The sequence below is a fragment of the Theobroma cacao genome, chromosome 9 (genome assembly GCF_000208745.1).
Source record: "Theobroma cacao cultivar B97-61/B2 chromosome 9, Criollo_cocoa_genome_V2, whole genome shotgun sequence".
Classification (NCBI taxonomy): Eukaryota; Viridiplantae; Streptophyta; class Magnoliopsida; order Malvales; family Malvaceae; genus Theobroma; species Theobroma cacao.
In genome coordinates, this window is record NC_030858.1 from 30,626,630 (window position 1) to 30,635,838 (window position 9,209).

Below are 9,209 nucleotides of genomic sequence, written 5' to 3' on the forward strand. Positions count from 1 at the left end.
GGGAGTCAATCATTGTCATTGATATCATAATAAATTAAGATCTACAGCAACATGGTTTGGTGAGAATTCAACATTTGGTGTTTTTCACTACTTGTAACATCTTTTTAAACAGCAAAATTAATATTGTGCCTTGTATTGCTTCTCAATTAAACTTGATTGTTGAAATGCATAATTGGTGTCAAGCCTTAAGTTTTATCAATTAGTATCTAGCTTTAAAATTAGCACTAAGCTTTAGAATTGTCTCTTCTCACTTAAGGTTTAAATTGATCATATCTTTTTTAAATGCGTTTAAGCCTTGAAGTTGATATGCTTGGAATGCTTAATGATAAGGGAAGTCTTACTAGTGCTTTACCAATTGATAGAATGAACTTTAAAATGATTCCATCTCTCATAATTGATATTGTGCTTTTACAACAGGGGAGATTTTATTTATATCTATCAATTAGTATATTGAGCTTTAACACTTGGTATTTGTCACGACCCGGTACTTTCTTCAAGCTTGTGATAACAGTCGCAATGTCCTGATAGACATACCTTACCCGGAATGTCAACTGAAACCTTGCAAGGCTCTAGCATCAGTTCTCCACCTCCCCTATGAGCAACAGTTACTAAATATTATGTTTTAAAGGAATATAGACTATTTTCAAATAAAAAATAATCAAAAAGTAATTTCTACCGCACAGAGGTATTTTGGTCATTTTATCCGAAAATTTCGAAACCTACTAAAAAAATATAATATATAAATAAAAAAATATACATTTCATATCTAAAAATAAATTTAGATATCTAAATCATTCATTTAAAGTGAATTTTTATCTAATAGAACAAAATAAAAATATTGGATAAAATATTCCATTTTCATATAAAACAATATTTATAAAATTCTACTTAAACAATTACTGTAGCGTAATAACAAAATAAATTCATATACATAATAGCACACAACACCAGGGTATACAAAAATATTTTACAATGACATGTGAGCCCCAAAATAATAAAAATAAACAGAATTGTAGACCTACGATTTTTAAAGGTGCAAATCCAAAAGCAAACCCTCAACAAAATTGACTATCTACAGACTGTTTTGAACCTGAAATGGGTGAAAAGAAGGGGGTGAGTTTTTATAAACCCAATGAGTAAGCAAAGTTCGTCTATAACATCTAAAGCCGAGTAAATGGAGACAATTAAAACATCTTTTCATAATATGTTTCATAACATTAAAACTCATTTCAACCATATAAAACAATTACATTTCATCAAAAATAATTAGTAAGGCTTATGACTCTCTTAAAACTTGGCTCTTGCCAAAACTCGTACTTAGTGACACCTTGTGCCGGGCATCCAATCGAGTTTGCCAAGGCTATTAAATTAACATATACACATAAAACATGTTTTTATGTTTAAAAATGTAGCCGTTCCTTGGCATTGGTCGAGTTTCACCCTCACGTGGTGGTTCAGCGTGAAGTGAACTCTAAACTACCTTAGGAAATACCCTCTACGCCTCTCCTACTAAGGTAAAATATAACGGGGTTTACCGTGCCCTTCTAATAGGCTGGTACATGAAAACCCGCCCACTGCAGTAAGCTAATCACTTACCCCACCAAATCAATAAAAATTTCAGCAGCATGACATGGCTAATATGATATTACCCAGCCTGTCAAGGTAAAACAAAACAATTCATATATTCCACACAAACACAAATCCAGCCATTCATGCCATCACATTGTCATAAGCCATCAATTCAAATCATATGTCAAAACATATATATAACACAAGTATATAGTCTCCACTTACTCAATTTTCAAAACAAAGATTCAATTTCAAACCAAATTATGAATCTCATTTCATTTAACCAACACTTCAGTTATAAAACATAATAGTTTACAATTTAAATTTATTATTCTTTAAAATCATAAAAACGAGTATAAACTATTTTAGATAGTTAAGATGATCGTCTGTTTACTCACTATAAACGGGAGTACTCCTACTCTTAGTCCTCAGGTACGATATCCTTACCTTTACCAGAAAGCTCACCATCTATACATAATACATAACAAGTAATTCAATATATTTGTGCTAAACTGTTATAAAACTATTTCAGGCTCTTTATGAATGTATGAAATTAAATGAGAAGTGTTCGAATAATCATTTAAAGATAGTGTTCTATGTAGGTTCAATTGTTGTTGGACTGAAATGGTATTCGACCTAACTCGCACTATACACTGTTTAATTAACCAAAACATCCAATTCAACTCCAAATAGATTTATTGCACTTTCGGTACTCCAATAAGTCCGCATACCTCATTAGAAATCAATTCTAAGTCCATTTACTATAATTTTCTCATTATCGTTCAAGTCGTTTACTAAAGGAACTATACTTTTCGATAACCATTTTCGATATCTGACATCACGAATCATCAATTACGAGCTAGATAACATGAAATATAACAAAATTCATCTTTAAAATATTCCCTATAGAATTCGGCCAATTAGGGTTTGATGAAGAACATGTTATTTTCTTACTTGTTTTTCATACCGAATATCACAAAACACTAAAAACGCCTAGATAACATGAGATCTAGCCAAACCCATCCTCAAAACCTTCCCCCCTTGATTCAGCCAGCATGCTTCCATCATGAAAACTTGAGTTTCAACCATAGAAAATGAAAAAGAAAGCATAGGTAAGGTAGATCTTAAGCTAAATCGCGAAATCTTACCTTCGATCGCTTCGTTTTTTGAAAATCCAATGAATTTCTCTTGAATTTTTCCTCCTTAGAGTTTTTCTATTCTTGCCCCCTTTGTTCTTTGGCTTGAACGGCAATGAGAGAGTGAATGGGAAAGTTTATGTTGAGTTTATAAAGGAAATTATAAAATAATAAAAACTTGACACATGGCAACATATAATTGGTTCACATTTAAAACTTAACTAATAAGGCTTTTCCTTTCCACCACATATAATCCCATAATTATCCAAAGTATAAAATGATAATAGATGAAATTCATGGGCTTGACAAGTGTCATGGTGGTGTAAAATTTTAAAAATTCCAATTACGTCCTCGTGGACACGTGAAATGACCGTTTGTTCTTATGCTCGGAATTGAAATTTTTCACTCCTCAAATTCAAATTATGCTCCAAATAGTCAAACTTGGTCAAAAATCTTGTCCAACATTCCAATTTTTGCCCTCAGGTGGCAAAATGACCATTTTGCCCCTACATTATGAAAATTCTCGATTGGATTCCAAATTAATCCTCGAACTCCAAATCACCATTTCAAGACATTCTAAGGTTCAATAACTCTCAAATACATCCCAAAATCTCTATTTGGATTAGTTCGAGGCTTTAATCGACTTAATTATACCACTAAGTACAATATCGACTTTTAACGATTTTTTGAGGCATCCAAGTATGCAGACATGCTATCAAGTACATGAATGACATGGCAAGTATATTATAGAGTTGAGCTTGACAGTATTGGAGCTGAAATATGACTTATGTGCTTATTGAACATCTTTATGATTATCTTTCTTGAACTTCATAATTGTTATGTCCACATTTTGCTTACAGATATATATACATGTGTCATACGTATTGATGATTCTCTTAAGGAATTAATACTTGAATGTGCTTAAAGGATATATTTTTTAATGACTTGGTTGAGGATATTAAGTGCATATATATGATGACTTGGTGACTTTATGGTTACATATTCATGATCTTAATACTTGTATTCTTGATGGATTTGCGATCCATTATTTCTTCAGCTTAAGTGTTTAATACTCACTCTTCTTAAGCTTTTTGATATAACAAAAAAAGAGAGAAGGTTTATAAGCAAATTTAATTTGATGCATATGTTGAAGGGGAGATTTTGAAATAATTTCAAATGCAAATTATGCTCATAGTTTTGTCATATCAAAAAGGGAGAGATTGTTAGCTTTGAAATTATTGTAGTTTTGATTATGACAAAATGATCAAATTTGCTTGAACATTATTTGAGTGATCCTTGACAAATTCTTGATGATTTAACTCTTATACATCTGTTCTTACATGCTTACAAGCTTGACTCTTGAAGTTAATGAACTATATCTATAAGCTTGTATGACTTAGGTGTATAAATGCTTATAATTCCTATTCATTAAAGTCTGATTTAAAAATTAAAGAAAAAACTAGATGCACTCATTAAAGGGGAGTTTTGAATATATTTTTTAATGATGACAAAAAAAAGAAAAGAAAGAAGACTAAGTTAAATAGAGTTTGATAGGTTTTCATGTTTAAGTTATGTGTGTGATGCTTAGTTATGGTTTTGTTGAATATTATGTACTTGTTATTATGGATATTCAATATATCTTACTTAGTTACTATGGATATTGTATATTTTGTTTAGCTACTGTGGATGTTATAAATATTTTATTGCAAATCTTTAAAGAAAGCTAGATGCATTAACTAAGGGGGAGCAACTCATTATGCACAAAGATTTGAGGCATTCATATTGAACATAGACATTACACTCTTGATCTAGGAGTGTTTTATCATCATCAAAAATAAGAAAGAGAGAATGTTGACTCCATGTGCTTTTGATGATAATAAAACAATACCCATTCATTGATGTCTAATTATATTATTTAAGTGTACAAGAGAAAGCTTAAATTCATTAATATATTTGGTATTTGAAAGCAAGTCAAGATGCTTGTTCAATTGTAAAATGGGTTAATTGGTTGAACAAGCAAAGAAGAAAGAGCTTTAATGAAGATAAATTAGTTTTACTTGATTAACACAAATCCTTAATCGATTAAAGCAATTATGGGCGTTACACTAAGAACAAATAGAAAACTCTTAATCGATTAACACAAGGTTTAATCAGTTAAGCAGGTGCTGGATGTAAAACAGAAGCCTTTTAATCAGTTAAAGGAAAATAGTTAATTGGTTAAAGGTCAAAGTTCAAGTGTCAAGAAGTGCCAAATTCAAATTCAAAATATTGATGACTGTCTAAGGCACCAAACCAAGAGATTTAAAGTTGAAGAATTCTTAATTGGTTAGAGCCCATTTTAATTAGTTAAGGATGAATGAAGAGAAGCTTCAATCAATTAAAAGGATTATTAATCTGTTGAAAAAAGGCTGCCCAAAAACAGTACTTGAAAACAGAAAGTTATTAATCAGTTAAAGTTATCATTAATTGGTTAACACATAAAAGCAGTGTGCAAGTTAGAGAAGACTTAATTGGTTAAAGCTTGCCTTTAACTGATTAATGAAACACTGTTTGTACATTTGAATTTAAGCACAAAAGGACAAAATAATAGCCAAAATAGCTAATTTCTGTCTCCAACTGCCAGAAGTGATTTTGCACGTGTTTAAAGCTTCTCTAATAGTCAAAAATCATAGAAAAAAGCCATCAAAAGTGATTTTGAGCTTAGAAGACCAAAAACCTTCTCTTTATACTTGTATTTCACTCTTATCCTTTGAAAAAGTGTTTGAGCTTAACTTTGTACATCTTAGATTAGCTAAGTGATCAATTGTTCTTCACTTTTTCTCTATTTCTTGTTTACTTAGACTGTGAGAGGCACTCTAAAGGGTTGATCAAGCTTAGGTGAGCTTGATTTGTGTTGTAGGTTCTAATTTAGCCTAAGAAAAGTTAGTTTTGGGTTTTGGGTTTGGTTGATCTCGGGAAAAACTATTGTTAAAGGTTGTGGCTGAACCTGTGAAAAGCCATTATAAAAGCTTGGTGAACACTTGGGAATTCCATTGATTTTTGTGAATTGGTTTGAAAATCATTGATTGGGAGAGCAAGGTAGTGGATGTAGGTCAATGGGACCGAACCACTATAAATCATTGTGTTTTGTCTACGTTCTTTTATTTTTTTTCTTACTCTTAACACTTAAATCATTCCTCTAACAAGATTTAAACTTTCATTTTCAAATTCCTTTAATCAGTTCTTTACTTGGAAAGAATTTTTCTGTTTTTTGGAAAGTGCTATTCACCCCCACTCTAGCACGCTCTTTGGGACCAACAATTTCCACGTCGCATGTTGCAACACACATGAGGGGAGAAAATGTTTGTCTTGAATTTGATTGCAATCAAAGAGTTTAAAATTTATGACCTAAGGTTGCAAACTCCATTTTGTCAGTATCATCTTTAACAATGGTTTGTATGCAATATCTAGAATATGATGAATATAGCTCTATACATATGTTATGATAATGTAGTAACCATATATCTAATGAATTGAAAGAAGGAAAAAGAAATTTATCTTTAATGTGCATGCATAAACTGAGGTACAGTGAGAAACTGATGCATATATATAATAGTAAGTGAAATCTAATAATTAGAATCTTTATTAAACTTTAACTATATAGTAGAATATATGTTGCAAATGTGATTTTTAATCTATTTTAGGTGGAGTTGGACTAATTGTAAAGATAGAATTGTCAAATACGAATACCACTACGAAAGTTCAATAATTAAGTTTGAGAAAAGTTTAGATTGAGGTCAGTTAAAGTTTTATTGCTTTGTTTGCAAATTCAGTTTATAATATAAAGAAATCGAATCTACTAAGCATGATTTTGGTGAATCAGTGCTTTTCTTATTGAAATTAAGTATGATGAACTCATGGAAATGTTTAAGTATATTCTGATTAGCAAACAACAGTTATAATTATATTATTATTTACCTGAGGTCTTCGATGTAAATGTTGTGTTTCCCAACATCGCTTGTTCTGCTTGTTCAACAGTGATCATTGATTTTAAAGCCCCAATAAAGTCTACGAATGACAAAGATATGTGTTAAAACAATGTCAATAATAATTGTTTGAATAAAATTTTGAAAATGAATATGGCAAAATGATATTATGAATGAGTTGAATTATTAAAGAATATTTATAAGTTACACAAAATGTATATAAATGACGATGATATCAAAAGTAAGTGGAAGTTAATCTTTTGTAAAGGTTTGAGCAATATTTGAAATGGTCAAACCTATTAAAATAGCATAATTACGAACTCTGCAATTCAAGTCCTCGAATGCTATGAAGACAAAAGGAATATGAAGGGTATGGACTCAAGTCTTCTTGAATCTCTTAAAGTTTAGTATTTCTTGTGAACATGATGATAGTTTGTGCAAGAATCAGATTGAAAGAATTTTTTTGATTTTTAATCTGAAATTTTTTTTATGATGTGTAGAAAGCCTTCCTTGAGTTGAGGTGCAAACAATAAGCAAAATCATGGCACAATTGAATTGAAAAAGAAAAACCCAAACAATAGATGAAATGATAACACCATCGAAGCATAAACAATTGAAAAAAATGCAAACTCAACTCTGATAACTCTATTATATAGAGTTATTTTGACACATTTTGGGAGCTTAAGTGGCTAGATCTTTGGGATTTTAGGTTCGGATTTTAGAATTTTAGGTGTTTTTCTAGTTTAAGTTTGATTACATGTTGAGTAGTTAATTTAAATTATTTTAGTTTAATTTTATGTTATTTGGTTAAATTATTTAAGGGTAGTTATTGCTGATTTCTCTTATAACTTTTGTAGGAAATTTGATGAAAAAAAGCTCATTTGATGAAAATCTGTACAAGTATGGTGATGGCTTTATTTGTATATGTTTTGATATTTTGACCATATCTCTCTATACAGAACTCCAAATGAGGTGATTCTTGGATCACTAGAATTTTGAGAGGAAGGGATACAACTTTCATGTTCACTACTTCACCCAGTTCTAATTGGATCATGATCAAAATATTTGTCTAATTGGAGTACTGTAGTAGTATGCATGGACTGAACATGATGCAGTGTTTGGAGTATATCTTTCACTCCAGAAGTCCAATTGATATGATTCTTAAGCCAATGGAAAATAGGACTAAAATTTTCATGTTTACTACTTTACCCAGTTCAGATCATATCGAGGTGAAAATCATGTTGAAAAATGCTTCACTGCTGCAAGTCTGCACAAGGCAGCATGTGTAGAAAGGCCGCAGTCTTGAGTTACTCAAGGTTGCAGTGCTGAGGAAGCCAAGGCCGCAGTGTTGGGGAGAACAAGGCTGCAGTGCTGGTGAAAGGAAGTGCATCGCATACATTCCCGAGGCTAGAGTGCCGCAGCGCTAAGAAATTTTGGTTGTGGTGACGGACAATTTATCAAAAATAAAAATTTGACAGGATTTTGAAAATTAGGTTACTTGGAGTCTATTTAAGGGACTTCTTTTAGAGTTTTTTAAGGGGAGGCAACAAGCAATTATTCTAGAGAAAGGAGCCAAGAACAAAGCAAGAAAACAAGAGAATTTGAGAGAGAATTGAGATTGCAAAGCTTTTATAATTAATTTCTTTCTCTATTTTTGTGTTTCTCTTATTTTCTTTGACTTGGATTTATAGCTAAATTACTTTGGATATTGTTATTATTAGATATTATGAGTTAAACTAACTTTTTTAGGATAGTGGTGGATTTCAATACGCAATATGAATATTAATTTCTCTTTTATTTATTATGAATAGGTATACTTTTGCTTGTCTGGCCAACAATTAACTGATTTGTAAATCTAATTAAAACTCGACAGAAATATTTTAGATTGGACTAAAGTTTGAATAATGTATATTCACATCACTTGGGTGATCTAATTTGCAATTCAAGTAAACATATACCAATTGCTATAATTAGCCAAATTAAAACACTCTCTTAATAAACTTTATTTAATTAATTACTATAGACATATAATGACTAAATTAAGTTAAATATTTGTACAAGTATCTCGACGGAGACTTGTTCATAATTTTAAATTCTAAATTAGTAAAATCACCTATCAATGTAAATAATAAAAGAAACTAGTATCAGATGAAGTATTAGATGAACTCATAATCTTAGGTTTTAATCTATTACCTTTTTCAAATAATTTTAATTTTTATTAATTAATTTAGTGTTTGCTTTAATTTTATTTTAATTAATATTTTAATAATTTTAATTACTTAAATAAAATTAATTTATCATAAATTTTAGTGTTTAATAAAAATTTAAGAACAAATCTATGTAAACATGATATTTTACTTTATCAATATATTACTTGTTGGATACGTTCTTGCGAGTGCAAAATAGACAACAAATTCCAACAGAGTAAAAGGAGCGAAGAAGAAAAGAATGTACAAAGAATAACAAAGACAAACAAACCAACAGAAAACAAAGTCACAAAAACCATGACAATCAGAAAAATGGTATGCCAAAAAAAAAA

The 9,209-nt window shown here is 30.4% G+C and overlaps 1 long non-coding RNA gene across 1 annotated transcript; it reads right to left on the reverse strand.

Moving 5' to 3' along the window:
• LOC108663362 lies at window positions 345-2,810 on the reverse strand. The gene is made up of 4 exons (XR_001929334.1): window positions 2,718-2,810; window positions 1,968-2,037; window positions 1,023-1,090; window positions 345-592 (listed from the first exon to the last, which is right to left on the reverse strand). It is a non-coding gene; the product is annotated as an uncharacterized LOC108663362 (long non-coding RNA).